Source organism: Lissotriton vulgaris, chromosome 2_1, assembly GCF_964263255.1.
Source record: "Lissotriton vulgaris chromosome 2_1, aLisVul1.2, whole genome shotgun sequence".
NCBI classification, from domain to species: domain Eukaryota; kingdom Metazoa; phylum Chordata; class Amphibia; order Caudata; family Salamandridae; genus Lissotriton; species Lissotriton vulgaris.
The window spans coordinates 858911386-858925988 of NC_141687.1; the positions used below are offsets into that span (position 1 = coordinate 858911386).

Sequence of the window (14603 nt, forward strand, 5' to 3'; positions counted from 1 at the left end):
TTACTTCCTGGGCCGGCGTGAGCGCTGTAAACCCCAATGGAGTACTCCTTTGATCCATATCGCTGCCTTCTGTCGAGCTCAGGCTAACTGAGGAAGCCGAACTTGCAGCTCCCCTCATAGTTGATGTAGTTTCATTAGCGTTTTTTTGCTGGTTCTTAGTTTTTTCGAACCTCCGTGCAAATGTAAAAATGTGTCCGTTTAAATATATGTGTGTGTGTGTATATATATATATATGGGTTTGTGTTACTATCCTTGTGGGGACTTGGGTGTGATAACACACTCACGCTGTGGGGACTTGATTGCACTGTGGGGACCTGAACCCAGGTCCCCACAAGGTAATGTCCTTTAAATGATAAAAAATGACTTCAGGAACATCTGTGTCAATTTTTACAACTTTTAAAAAAATTGTCTTGTGGGGACCTGTGTTTCAGAAAGTGTGTTTATATTTTTGCTCCCTCTGCCCCCATAGACAGGAGGCGGTACTGCAGTCTTAAACACACTTTGCATTTAAACACACTTTGTTCACCAGGAACACAAGTTAGCAGCAGAAAGGACAGATATTTAAAAGGAAAAGCTGCAAAACCTGGGGTTAAAACATATTTTTCATGCAAAGTAACATTTTCCCCATTTAATAAAGTAAAACTTTATTTACATGAAAATTTTGAATTCAGACTATTTGAGTTTAAAAATTGTTAAACATTATTACAAGCAATTTGGATACGATTTGAATCCCAGATTACATCACTATTGTGGTATGATCCTTATCTGCAATTAAAGAATGATGGTGCATTAAAACATGAGACAATATAAACTGATCTGAGCGTTTTTTTACAAATTTGATTACATATTAATATGCACTTTGGAATACGTTCTTAAGATGATGGCTAGATGAGTGACTGCCTAGAGTTGCATTGTGCTAACAGCTATGCTCTCTCAGATGCTGAACTGCAGTAATGTCATGCCCACAGGAATGGGAAGTTTAATTTTAACAGAAAAAGCATGTTCTTAGAACATTAGTGACTTTCTTAAAAAATATATTCAAAAATTGCCATAAGTTGAAATTACATTTAATTGAATTGCTTACTTTTTAAAATGTTCCTAATGCTTTTACAAATTAAATCAGCTTCATTCCCATAGATGGGTGAAGAACAGTCATATAACAAGCATTGGCAAAGCCAACAGGTGTTACCTACGAGACAGCTACTGGCTTTGACAGAGTTTTTTTGCCCTGTTGTACAGCAGCATGCCTGCTCTGCCTCATGGTTGACATTAAAATAAAAAAAATGTAAAGCACTATGATGCGGCCAAAACAGACCACATCATGACATTTATTTTTATTGCTGGCAGTGTGAGGGGTCAACACTATCAACAAAGTGGGTAGGGAAAAGAAAAATCACTGGCGCTGCCACTATTGATCAAAGTACATAAAGAAGTTGTCAGAGCCTCGTTAGCCTTATTCAACTATAAAATGCAGACTCTATATATATATATATATATATCAACCGTAGTGAAGTAGGTGCAGAGGCACAGAGTCCTGGTTCATCCTAAATAGTGGGTATGTTTTAAAAGCCAAAAAAGGGGAGGTGGATAGGAGACCAAAAGCCTAGCTTGCATTTGGGCTCACAGTGCCCTTGCTACTGCATTGATACCCACGCTTATTACTGTTTGGACTTAGTGCTTCAACTAAGGTGCAAAGTTCTGTTGTAAAATGGGCACCTTCATGTTGATGTCCACTTCAATTTGCCCTTCCTGCGTATTTAAATATAGTTTGCCTTCCAAGATCATACTACTTTAACTACAACATACTGCAGTATCATAGGCTGTGCTCAACCACCTGCCTTATGAGTGAGAAAGTCTTCAAGTCAGAAGGGTGGAGAGGATGTGGCGTTATGCTAGAGCAGCAAACTTCAAACTAAATTCTTGACGTTAGCTTGACATCCTGTGATTCTGGTCAAATCACTTAATTTCCCTGTGCCTAAAGAAATTGTACATGACTTAACTGGTGCTCATGTAAAGTGCTTCAAAGTGGAGTGACACAAGCACAGCACTAGGGGAATGAGGCATTTGCAGAAGTATGTGAGAAGTGGCTTCTGTTGCTTCACCATTTATTTATTTAAAACGTTTTATATTGATCGATTTCATTTATTTAAGCAATTTGTAGAGCGCTCAAATACCCATGGGTGAATTTTATGCGACTTGTGATTGGAAGCCAGTGCAAGTTTCGCACCACCAAGGAGATGGATTTGTACTTGGGGGTACCTGTAATTAACCTCGCAGCGGCATTCTGTACCATCTGTAGTTTGTTAGTGATCTTTTTCTTGACATTCAGGAGCAGGCTGTTGCAATAGTCAATTTTGGACATAACAAGGGTGCTAATCAGGGATTTTCCTGCTCTTGGTGGAAGGAAGGGTAGCAGTTTCTCGATCATTCTAAGAGTGTTGAAGGAGGATGAGATGATGGCATTGACATGAGCTGAGAAAGTTACTTTATCATCAAACCTGATGCCCAGGTTTCTTCCTTTCGGTATGGGGGGGGGGGGGGATAGAGGGCCCAGGGCAGTAGGCCACCAAGTGGGGGACCATGTTTGGTGTAGATTGCCAAAGATCATAACCTCAGTTTTGTCGGAGTTTAACTTTAGGCAGTTTTTGGCCATCCAGGTACTGATGGCGAGCATACCAAATTGAAAACGCCGCAAATTGCTCCTCCATCGTTGTTAATTGCGTGCACCAGCTATGTGTCATCAGTGTAAGATATTGACCCTATCCCATGGGCTTTGATGACCTTGGCCAGGTCCCACACATAGATATTAAACAATGTCGAACTCAAGGATGATCCTTGTGGCACACCTCATGGGAGGGTAACAGACTGGGAGTTATATTCGTCGAGACTCACTAGCTGAGTGCGGTTGGCCAAGAACGACTCCAGTAAATCTTTGGCTTTGAGTTTAATGCCCATATTTGAGACTCAGTCGATCAGGGTTACATGATCAACCGTGTCGAAAGCTGCTGACAAATCCAGCAGTATCAGAACTGCTGTTCCACCTTAGTCTCGGGTGGCTCTAATCTCGTCTACAGGTTAGATAAGGGCGGTTTCTGTGCCTTGGCCTTTCCTGAAGCCAAACTGTGTTTCATCCAGGAGATTGCTTTCTTCCATAAAGTGAGCTAGCTGTGTGTTCATTATTTTTTCAAAGGTTTCTGCTGGGAAGGGGAGGCTCATGATGGGTCTGTAATTATTTGTGTCTGGTGGGTCGAAATGCTGTTTCTTTAGCAGAGGTTTGATGGTTGCCTTTTTCCAGGTTGCTGAGTAGATACAGGTGTTGAACATGGCATTACAGATGTCTGTGAGTTTAGGGGCTAGTTGATTGGCAAAACATTTTGATACCGAGGCTGGGCAAGGATCTGGAGGGGAACCTGATTTGATGGTGAGAATGAGGTCATAGATTTGTGTGGATGAAACTTGTTTGAATTGCGAAAAGGATGGAGTTGCTGCAGTTGTCAGTTGGGGTTGGCAAATAATTTTTGGGTTGCGAAACTTGCAGTCCAACAGTGCCTGAACAGCCTCGTAGCTATCCTGGAGAGCCTTGCTTGGCACGTCCTTCTTGGACTGTTTGCTGGAGCACAATTGTAGTCGCCTTGTATGCGCATAGAGTGGTGTCTATGGTTTGCTCTTAGCTCAGAGCAAGGCACACTTTGTTCACTGAGTGACCTGGGTATGTCTGAGATGGAAGATCTCTTTAGAAATGGCAGAGTGGTATCTTGGACTGAGGCGGTGGCTGGAAGGGCGATGCCTTCTGTATTAACACAATTTCACTTTTTTAGAACTCGACACGCTCTCCGGGCAGTGCTTGGAGCAAGCACGCTGAACCCATGGAGATCCCGACGCTGTCCATACTGTTGCGCTTATAGTCTCCTATTAAATTAGTCTCTAGGCTATATGCCTTGGCTTTACAGACTAGGGTGCCCCATACACAAAGTTTTGGCTGGCCTGGCAAGCAGATATTGGGATGCCACTCAAGGACGATATCTGGTATTACTGCTGTCAGGTCACTTAAAAGGTTTCTCTGAATGGCCAACATAGGCTAGAACATTTTAAGTTCTTAAATAGGGTTCATTACACACCAGAACGCCTACATAGATATGGTTTGTGTGATACGGATAGCTGTGAGCGCAGCGATATGCCGGTGCTGACTTTTTCCACCCAGCATGGCAGTGTCCACCTGTGGCGGAATTTTGGAACCATATTTTCAAGATGTTAAATGAGATTGTGGGTTTAATATTCGCGCCAGATCCACTGATGGCGTTACTGGGATACACGAAGCCTCTGCACAAAAATGTTCGCAAATTGATTGCCATTGGTTTACTTCTGGCTAATCATAGACTAGCAATGAAATGGATGCGAGGGCCCCTACCTACAGTGGATGAGTGGGAAAAAGATATGGTGTATAGTAATACACATTTGGACATTTAAATGAACTGCTTCCGCCCTGTAACCAACCAATACGTTTTCGGAGTCTATTTGTACAATACCAGCTGTCATGCCAATATGCCAACAAAGAACAGCAAGGATGATGTATGTATGATCACTGTTGCTCACTGAGCATTCATATTGCTCTGGTCTGGTCGACAAAACCCTCTGCACCGTTGCTCTCTCTCTTGTCACAATTGCAATTGCTCTACTCATGTTCACAGTGAGAGAATTTGGAACATTTCAATTTAGCTAGTAATAATACCTCAGTGCAAAAACACCCAGAACAAATAACATTTGTATTGGGTGCTTAGTGTGTTTTTACAACAGATGTGCAAGTTAATATGCATATAATCAGTTTTTGCACTTCACCATTTATGTGCCATGTTACAATCTGCAAAAACAGGTGGTATTATCGAGCACAAAATGCAAGTAAGCCCAGTTTGCACTTGAATGGTAATTGGGGGAGGGCAAATACGAGGATAAATTATTTTTGTACCAGTATTTTTAAATTAAGTTGAAAAAAATGATGCTGCATAGCTAATGTGTGTCTTTTGCCTAAAAAATGACAGTGAAAGAAGTGGCATAATAATAATTACTCTTTCCGGAGCGCAAATCTGCCTTGTCTAAGATCTGTAAAATAAGAGATTTTATTGCCCACCTTAATGTTGGTCAGTTTAAAAACCGTAGGAGAATGGAAGGTTGAGTATGTTTTATTGGGATTCCAATACATGACCTACACACAGATTGGCAGACTTTTCAGGATCTAGCGTTTGCCTCACTGAGCAATTTTGACAAAGGGAATAGAGGTATTTTGTCAAAAGGAGCAGTTGATTCATTGTTCTACTAAAATGTCTAGCAATGCAAATGTAATGCAATCAAATAGGCTCACTTCAGAAATACTTAATACCATGGCCCTCGATCTTATTTATATGGGAAAACCATATTGGTAATCGCCAATACCATATGCTACAGTAATTTTAGGGACAGAGCTGTACTACGGTAGTTCAGTTAGATTTTCAGTTTATACAATATAAAGAATTAGATGCAGGATAAATGTCAAATTAATTCAATTGTTCTTGTTAGCAGTTCAGTGGGTTTCCATAAACCTATAGGGCTGCAAAAGGGCCCAGTACACACTATTTCAACAGGTAAAAATTGGATCACTTTTTTAATGATTTGTAGTTTTCTAATGAAATGTGATATAATTATGCTACCTCCCTTCCTCGGGGTACTCCCACTTTATAATGGCAGGATTTGTTGCGTGTGAAAAGTTAAAATATAAAGACTAATGGAATGACTTCATGAGGGGCTGTTAAACATTCTGTTAATGCCCCGGTTACTTACCGGTAATCTTCATTACTCCGAGTATAGTCTTCCTCGCCACATGAGTTACAAAGTGAGCTTTAGCTCCACAACAGAACCCTCCAAAGCAAAAAGAAACCACCTCCCACCCCCTCCCAACATGGCCGACCAGTCCCACCTGACCTCTATAAGAGGCGGGCCGGCCCAACCAATCAGCCTGATCTACCAAGCAAACAATGAAGCCGATAGCCAGACAGGGAGGGGGGGAGGGAACTCATGTGGCGAGGAAGACTATACTCGGAGTAATGAAGATTACCGGTAAGTAACCGGGGCATTACCTCCTCGTTAGTCTTCCTCGCCCCCTGAGTTACAAAGTGAGCCAATACCCAAGCCAACAAGGCTTCATTGACCACCCGAACAACAACACCACATGGTGATGCAGAGAAACCAACCCAAGGTTGATGTAAACAACTGAAAAGAAAACAGGGACCACAGGAAACCTGAAATCAAGACCTCCAGGAAAAGGAGGCCAACCAGGAGTCGCAGCCAGTGGCGTCACTAGGGTTGGTGTCACCCAGTGCGAAACTCATGGTGTCACCCCCCTCACGACTTACCCCATGATGGACATTGGCACATGGACACGAAGTAAATATTTAGTAGGAGGAAGCGCCTGAAGAGAGTATGTGTATATTGGCCAGATAGCATTATAATTCAGACTTGTTTTACGGAGCGTGTCTGACTGCCTCGTACTTTTATGGCACTTGCGTCCACGCTGCTTTTGATAGTGTGCGAGAGGCACTTAATCACTGGGTGGGCCTAGTATAAAGTTCACAGAAGGGGTTGGGGCTCGTGAATAGCGTAGTCTTTTCATGGAGTTCTGAAGAACTGCTCGGCTTCCGCCCCATGGACCCCTCCCTCCACTCGTGACTGCCCAGGTTACCAAGGGAGCGTTGCATGTTTTTGGACTTCTCCTGCACAGAGCATGTCGGACCACCGTGTGACTGGACTGCAGACCCAGATGGTTACACAATCTATGCGCACTAGCTTGTGATGGGAGTCCATGCTCTCTACAGGCGCAGGCTCCTTTAAATTCAGTGAGCAGCCGTGCCTCAGTGAAAGCAAGAAAAATTGAAAAAAAGATGAAGTGGAACATGCTTTTATAGCTTCATGTTGTGGCAACGGGATTACTTCTGATATGTATTGTGTACAGGGATTTTTGCTGTTTGTTTTTAATCACAATTAAGTTTCACGTTAAATGTTACACAAAAGCCATGGAATGTCACTGATACAAAAAAAGCACTTAAACGTTGCTAATGTTTTCAGATGCAATCTGAAAACTTGACAGCTATGAATGCGTGATATTTGGCGTCTGAAGACAATTTCTGTGGAACAAATAAACAGCAGACAGGGAATGCGACTGGTGTGCGACTCCAGCACCTTGGCTCGGATCAGCACTCAATGCCCCCCCCCCATTGACAGAAAATGAGTAAAAGCAAACACACGTTACCAAATCCTTTGAAAATAAGCTTTTGGTTTCTTTTGGTTTTTCATATAAATACAATTCTGTTCGGGCGAGTCGGCCCGAGCACTAGAATAAAAAAATTACCTAAAGAAGCCGCGCCGCGGCCGCTTTAGGAATGTACATTAGTTAACAATCGCTAATTACAACAGTACGCTAGTGATATTTGTGAGCACGCACCTGATGAACAGGTCTTTCAATACCAAGGGGGGAGTGAGGCCGTAATACAAGCAACTTTCAATTATTGTCTGAAAGATCCAACTGGTACTAGCTTAATAGGTAGTCAGTGTGACACACTTACACCAGCCAGCCGCGACGACTTTCCCTCCCTGCACGGTGAGCAGCGGTCCAGGCCTCGAGTTAAGGACTGGAGTAGGCCTCGCATTTTATCATGGCCTCGGTTCTGCAGCACTCACTGCCTGTTGAGGCACCACCACTGTCTTTGGCGGCGGACGGGCCGCGGGTGAGTCAGATCACCAATTCAGGACACAAGTCACCAATCATTGGTGAGAACAAAAACTGTCTGTGCAGCCGTGCTGCACGCCACGGCAAGGACTCCCTGATTCGATTTGAGTCCCCTGCCGCTTCTGCCTCAGTGTGCTCACTACTTCCTCCGGACGTGACGGCAAGGCCCCCTCCCCCCGAGGCCGCCCTCGTAATTAATTGGCAGCATAACTGTATAAATTTACACGGCGCGGCAGGAAATTGCAGCGCCAACCTGGAGCCAGCAGAAGGATCTTTACATTGTAGCCACCTAGCGCTGCTGTCTCTCAGTCTCTCTCACAGAGATTAACTATTTATGAAGGGCAGCTGCTGGCACTGGCAGCAACATATCTCTTGGAGCAGAGCACTGCAGGCGCCGCCAGTGATGCGAGCTTTTGCAGCGCACACGTCCGTGGTTCAAACGGAGGTGTCACGGTGTCACCCCCATGTGATGGTGTCACCCGGTGCGCTCCGCACCCCCCGCACCCCCCTAGTGACGCCACTGGTCGCAGCTCCAGCACTCAGAACGGCCCCAGCGAAGTCCCCCCGGGACTGCTAGAGACCCACGTACCAGGCGGGTGAAGACCACGCCGAAGTCAGACCAATACTCCACCGAGGAGACACCCACTAAGGGGGCCCAGGGAACAGAGCCACACCTCGCAGACCGACCCCGGGCCCCCGCCGGATCCACCGAACCCAGCGAAGCGTAGGGAAGGATGCCAGCCTGTGTAAGCCCGCGAACCAAGGAGGAACGAGGGCTAGCGGCCCGAACGAACCGGGCCCAAAAGGCATAACACAGGACAACCCACCGGGAAAGGAAAAACGTGCGGCTAAGAGAAGCCAAAACAGCACGCCGAACAACCAGCCCGGACAAGGGAGGAACCACGTTGGTCGGAAAAAGCGGTAAAGACACCACCTGAGTCCGAGGCCCCAGGGAAGGGACCCCGGGCAGGACACGGGGGACATGCCGGAGGAGCAACCCCGTCCGGCAAAACCCGCAAGAAGGGCGGGGAGCGGAGGAACGACCCCCGCACGCCCATCCGCCCAGCAGGCACCATCGCCACCAGGGAAACCTGACAGGCGAGGAACCGCAAAGCCACCGAGGGCCGGGTCCCAAAAGGGCGGGCCCCGAAGAGCTCGTAGAACGAGAGAGGGAGTATGCAAGTGTATTGCGAAGTGCATAGCGCACGTATCGCCCAAAGGCAACCAGGTGCGTGCCTTGGGAACCCGACCTGGTATACCCCTGTGAGATATCCCATCCAGGTACTAACCAGGCCCGACCCTGCTTAACTTCTGAGATCGGACGAGATCAGGAGCATTCAGGGTGGTATGGCCGTAGGCTGCAGGATACAAGGTGAGAGTCAGGCATCCCGCCGCAAGGGGCCCAAGTGGAGAATAAGCAAGCATCCGCCCAGAGTTGCAGAGTGTGAACCCGTGAGACGAGTAGGCACCGGTATGAGAATTCTCGAGTCCATGGAAGTTTTTAAGCCCAAGACCCACCGAGGCGGGGAATCGAACTCAGGTCCAGGACCAATCTCAGCTACCGGGACTGCCGCCTCCACCCCCTGAGCTACACATCTCCACTAACATGGAACGCTCCACGAAACTTGTGAGTCCTCCTTGCGCAGGAGCCGTGCCAATCTACTCTGTATCTTTCCAAATATGTATACGCGCTGCCGAAGCGAGCACTGGAATGCCTGCGGGAACCCAGCAGCAAAGCCACAACCCCCGAGCCAGCAGCGTCCTCCGCTCCAGAATCAGGCCTGCACAAGGAGGCAGGCCAGCCGACAAGAGCCGGCTCAACACCGACGCCGAGAGCGGGGGACCCAACCACTGTACGGGAAGATCCGGGATCGGCCAGGAGGCTCGAATCGCCAGCATGGCCAAAGGAGAGGGAACCCGGGGCGGAACACCCCGCCGGGAACCAAAAACAGGAACGCACCACGACTTGCGTGGCAACCACGCGCGGGTGCCCGGCACCACACCACTGCAACGTTCCAAAACAAGGCCATGCGCCGCCGGGCGTCCATGAGCACCCCGGCCCTGCCCAAGCGCCTCCTGCCGAGGAACCGCGATCTCAGAGGGCACGGGGGAGATGCGTCCAGCAGACCGAAAGGCCACGCGAAAGACCGGTAATAAGGACCCGGAAGGAGGAGTAGAACCCGGGCCGGAGGGCCGAGCCCCCCTCCGTGAACAGAGACCTCGGAGGCAGACCGAGCCGAGGCCCTAGGCGTCGAAACACCACCGGGGCAGGGCGAGACCACGCCACGAAGGCCAGACCCGACTCCGTCGGCCCCCGGGGGAAGACAGCCCGAAGGGCCAGGACCGGTGACACCCCCATCAGGGCGCCCAACCCGACCAAGACCCGGGGACCCAAGCCCCGGCAAATGGAAAGCCACACGAAAACGTGCAGGGGCCAAGCCAGTCACCTCAACCAAGTTTAGTAAAAGTGCTGCTGAAGCGAGCACAGCAAAAAGACGGCCGGCCAGGAAGACATCCAGCAACCCCCGAAGCACGAGGAGCTGAGCGTCCGCCGGAGAACCCAACGACCTCCAAACGGCCCGGCGCCAAAGGACGCCCCCCCCCTGAAAGCACCAGAGGGGAGTACCGGGACCAGGCACACGCCCCCCCGAAGGAGGACAAGCCCGAGACGAGGACCGAGGGGACCACCCTACATAGGCCCGGAAGCCGACGGCCGAGAGACACCGCCAGATGTGAAGCCACATTCCCATGTGGGGGGGACAAAAATGAGGCCGTGAGGAAGCACACGGCCAGACAGGGCACCCCAAGACCCACACCCGGCGACTAAGAACCACCAGGCGGGCCAGGAGCCCCGTCCCCACCCAAGGTCCCAGAAAGACCCACAGTCGAGACCAGGGAAGGAGAAGGCAATTGGAACGCTACACGAAAGAACGTGTCAACCATGCGCAGGGGCCCTGCTAAACCCCTCAAGATCGTTCCAATGTTAGCAAATGTGCCGCTGAGGCGAGCACCACCAACCTTCCGAGAAGGCGGCCCCCGCGGCAAATCGCAAGACCGGACACCGGCCAGTAAGCTCAAGGAGCCCACGAACTCTAACAGCAACGTCCCAAGAAGGGACGCAGCGGAGGCGCAGCCTCGATTCCCAGGGTGGGAGAAGGCCAGCCCGAGCCCGGGAAAAGCCAGATTTCGCAACTGTGTAGTCCAGAGCGCCCCCCGTGGAGGCGGATACCCCGAAATCCGGGGGGGATCGTCGAGGGGCCCCACCCCAGACAAGGCGAGACTCTCTCACCCCTAGGGACGTAAAATACCGCTGTGGAACCCTCCAGGTGATCCCTGTGAGGCGTCCACTCCCGGGCCCCCACAAGGCGGAGGCCAGGCATCCATAGCGTTGTGGGGGCCGCAACGGTGAACAATCAAGCAAATGCCCCGAGATGCAGAGTGGGCACCCAGCTAGGAATAGGCACCGAGACGAGGATACACCGGTCGGTGGAAAATTAGAGCCCAAGACCCCGCGAGGCGGGGATCTGAACCCCGGACCCGGGCTAGACCTCAGCAACAGGGTCTGCTGCACAATCCACAACCTGGCGCGTGACCACTCCGCACAGGGGCCACTCACAAGCTTCCGTCGCGTAAGCGAACCAAGGAAGGCGCCCAACGCCCCCTAAGGGACTCAAGGCGCCGGCATGAAAGCCCTAAGCCCACCTCACCCGGCATGCCCAGGCCGACTCCCCACCGGGGACCAACCAGGCCCGATCCAGCCCCTTCACTGAAAGCGCCCAATGCCTCAGGGGTACCCTGGCACCCCCAGTGAGACGACCCCCCCCCGGATACCCCCAGGTGGAGGAATACGCAGCGCGGGAGGCTACGGGTGGGCAAGGCAGCGAGGCGAGGAAAAAACCGTGCCACGGTCCCCTCATGGGATAGCACGACAGCCCTGGGCGGATTCGAACCCAGGCCTGTGAGGGCAGTCCGCCCCAGAGGCACAAGAACCACTTCAGAGCCCTCGTACCTCAGTACTTTAAATTATCAGTTCCGTGGGATTTTGAGCCCAAGACCTGCCGAGGCGGGGAATCGAACCCTGGTCCCGGGCTAGACCGCTGCATCAGGGTCTGCTGCTCTAACCATTGGGCCACACTTCGCCACTCCCATGGAGCAAAAAAAATTTTTTATTAATAATTGCCGCCGAACCTCCGGAAAGGGAAGGCTCCGTCGAGGCCAGGACTCAATGAGGCCGAACCCGGCACCCTGAAGAGTCCGCGTGCCGGGAGAAGTTGGAGAAAGTGGCCCACTGACAGAACAGCGCGAGCCCCACGGACCCACGCCCGGCGTACCAAGGTCACCGGGCCCCTCAGGCTCATGTACGTAAATGTGTCCCCGGAACAGCTGTCTCCCCCTGAGCGCGCCCCAGGCGCCGGGGACACGCCGTGCAGCAGTCAAGCCGCCCGAGGACGGCATACACTAGCAGAGGGGGCCTGAGGAACAGAAAAACCACACTGCACAAGCAGGAACGGAACCTTCGTGGGGGCAGAGCCTTACCTGCTCAAGGGCGCCTGCACCGCACCGCGAGGCGCCGCGTCCGTCAAAGCACCTCACCGCCCCGGCCGCTACACCGGCAGCAACAGGCAGAGTGAAGCCCCGCCCCCAAGAGGCGGGAAATCCTAGCCAACCCCAGCGCAGCCCACCGCCGCGGGACCTAGGGAATTGAAATTCCCGTCCGGAGGCGGAAGCGACCAGCGCCGAGGCCCGAGGCTGCAGACACACACCCGGAACCGGCTCACAGGGCCCCCGAGGGCCCGCCGACGAGGTAGGAAAGCAATTGGCACTCGGAAAATGCAAAATGCCCAGCGAGCCTCAGGCGAGGCGTGATACACGCCGGCAGACCCCCGGTCTGGCATGGCCGGGAAGCGTTCGGGGCTGGCAAAGGCCTGGAGACGCCGGGGATAGAACCCGGCGCCTCCCCCACGGAAAGTATGCGCGCTACCACTGTACTACAGTAGCCAAGAGTACCAGGGAAACGCGCCGCACCACCGCGTGCAGGGAGACAGTGGAGAAGGTGGAGCCCATGCGATGAGGAGCCCTAAAGAGCCCCTCAACGGAAATGGCATCGGGACGAGAATATCAGGTCCACAGCCCTCGTCCACAGCTATTACAGCGCGAGCCCCAAGGGCCCACGCCAGGCGTTTCAAGGTAACCGGGGCCCCCGCATACACACAGGAAAACCCCCAGCGCCGGACCCAAAGCACACCCAGTGGCCAGGGTCCCATAGTAACGACCTGGGGAAAACACGGGAATGTAGCAACACCCCATCTCCCCGGCCGCCCCCCCCCCCCCTGTAGACCCCTGGCACGCTACAGCAGCACCTAACCGGCCCCACAGGACCGGGGGAAGGAAGAGGGGGGGGGATTTTTAAGGCATAAGGCACCAGAGACCGCTAGAGCAGGTCCACAACCCTAAAACCCCAGGGCCAGCTCACGCCGGCCCATCTTACCTGTACCGTGCTCTGGAGAGAATCGTGCAGAACAAAAAAAACAGGCTGATTGGTTGGGTCGGCCCGCCTCTTATAGAGGTCAGGTGGGACTGGTCGGCCATGTTGGGAGGGGGTGGGAGGTGGTTTCTTTTTGCTTTGGAGGGTTCTGTTGTGGAGCTAAAGCTCACTTTGTAACTCAGGGGGCGAGGAAGACTAACGAGGAGGTAATCCATTTTACAAATGTTTTGTAAATAAAACGGAATTATTTTTATCTTTTGCTGTTGAGATGTTCTAATCCCTTAAGGGAAATATACTGCAGAAAGAAATATGTTTAATTTCGTTTACACATCCCAGGTATGTTCCTGTAGGGTTGCGACGTTTAAGATGCTAGGATTCCTTGAAACTGAATTGTTTTGAAAGTGACTCCAAGATGATGAGCGCCCGAGCCCCAGCGTGAGGCAGCTACGCTTAACAAAGCGGTAATTAGCGCCTCTCTTCACCTGGGCTAGGCTGCAGGGCACACCCTTCCTTCAACAGTAGCACAAAACACGAGTTAAATGATTTCATTTGCATATCTATAGTTGCCGAGCAACTGCTCCCATCCCCCTCGGCCCGGCTGGAATCTCCAAGCATTAGCAGGACTTTAAGATGCGCTGTGCCTTTGACCTCTCCGGAGCAGCAGTGAAAAAGTGAGTTTCACAGGGAAGTCTGGCAGGTGTATATACATCCTGTAGGGAATGCGGTCTGTAGTAAGATCATGCAAATATCATTTTAAAACGTACTGACTCCTTCAGTACGTAATATCTATAGATAACATGCTGTAACTCATATGACTGCTCCGAAAAATATCGCAATGACTTTATGTTATAGACAAATATTTCTTTAATCGATGGTTTCGTTGAAATGGCAGTTAAGCAGATATATTGCAGTCCCCCGTGTTTGAAATTATTTTAATTCGCAGAGGCCACCTGGGTTCTAGTTCCCATCTAACTGTGGCTCCATAAGCTGTCGAAAATAACGAAAATATTCCTAATTGTTGTAATCATGCACATTCTCTTTGAATGAAAATGCCGGAAGAGCAAAAGGAAAGAAAATACACACATCCTTTAAAAGCATAGGTCCTAAGGGAACCACAATTTTACTACTTATTTTGTATTTAGCATTCAACCACATTGCACCCAACATACAGAGATAATGTGGAATAGCCGCAAACAAACTAGTCAGTAGTACAATTCCACATTGCACTAGTACTAATATATTTAGCGCACACAAGCAGTCTATCTATGCTGCGCTCTAGAAATACATGGCACCAAAAATGTTTTTCCAATAGCAGAGTGCAAGAAGTGAAACTAAGACATGCGTAAGAATCATTTGAAAATGCAA

General features: G+C 50.3%; 2 non-coding genes and 1 pseudogene across 2 annotated transcripts; all 3 read right to left on the reverse strand.

The window, feature by feature from the left end:
• Positions 1-8995: 8995 nt before the first annotated feature.
• LOC147731299 (5S ribosomal RNA) lies at positions 8996-9112 on the reverse strand (annotated as a pseudogene).
• Positions 9113-9353: 241 nt separating this feature from the next.
• On the reverse strand, positions 9354-9460 carry LOC147731300 (U6 spliceosomal RNA). Its single transcript, XR_015308861.1, has one exon. It is a non-coding gene; the product is annotated as a U6 spliceosomal RNA (small nuclear RNA).
• Positions 9461-10657: 1197 nt separating this feature from the next.
• On the reverse strand, positions 10658-10764 carry LOC147731301 (U6 spliceosomal RNA). Its single transcript, XR_015308878.1, has one exon. It is a non-coding gene; the product is annotated as a U6 spliceosomal RNA (small nuclear RNA).
• Positions 10765-14603: the final 3839 nt, after the last annotated feature.